Source organism: Rana temporaria (assembly GCF_905171775.1).
Source record: "Rana temporaria chromosome 9 unlocalized genomic scaffold, aRanTem1.1 chr9y, whole genome shotgun sequence".
In the NCBI taxonomy this organism is placed as follows: domain Eukaryota; kingdom Metazoa; phylum Chordata; class Amphibia; order Anura; family Ranidae; genus Rana; species Rana temporaria.
In genome coordinates this window covers 75,600-76,618 of record NW_024404483.1, presented here as the reverse complement: position 1 = coordinate 76,618, position 1,019 = coordinate 75,600, and positions in this window count along the sequence as shown.

Below are 1,019 nucleotides of genomic sequence, written 5' to 3'. Positions count from 1 at the left end.
TGCTACTGTGTCCCATCAATTGCTGCTACTGTGCCCATCAATTGCTGCTACTGTGCCCCATCAATTGCCACTACTGTGCCCATTAATTGCTGCCACTGTGCCCATCAATTTCTGCTACTGTGCCCCATCAATTTCTGCTACTGTGCCCATCAATTTCTGCTACTGTGCCCCATCAATTTCTGCTACTGTGCCCATCAATTGCTGCCACTGTGTCCTATCAATTGCTGCGACTGTGCCCATCAATTTCTCCTACTGTGCCCCATCAATTTCTGCTACTGTGCCCATCAATTGCTGCTACTGTGCCCATCAATTTCTGCTACTGTGCCCCATCAATTTCTGCTACTGTGTCCATCAATTGCTGCTACTGTGCCCATCACTTGCTGCCACTGTGTCCTATCAATTGCTGCGACTGTGCCCATCAATTGCTGCCACTGTGCCCCATCAATTTCTGCTACTGTGCCCATCAATTGCTGCCACTGTGCCCCATCAATTTCTGCCACTGTGCCCATCAATTTCTGCTACTGTGCCCATCAATTGCTACCACTGTGCCCATCAATTGCTGCTACTGTGCCCATCAATTTCTGCTACTGTGCCCATCAATTTCTGCTACTGTGCCCATCAATTTCTGCTACTGTGCCCATCAATTGCTGCCACTGTGTCCTATCAATTGCTGCGACTGTGCCCATCAATTGCTGCTACTGTGCCCCATCAATTGCTGCTACTGTGCCCATCAATTGCTGCTACTGTGCCCATCAATTTCTGCTACTGTGCCCATCAATTGCTGCTACTGTGCCCATCAATTGCTGCTACTGTGCCCATCAATTGCCACTACTGTGCCCCATCAATTGCTGCTACTGTGCCCATCAATTTCTGCTACTGTGCCCATCAATTGCTGCCACTGTGTCCCATCAATTGCTGCGACTGTGCCCATCAATTGCTGCTACTGTGCCCCATCAATTTCTGCTACTGTGCCCATCAATTGCTGCTACTGTGCCCATCAATTGCTGCTACTGTGCCCC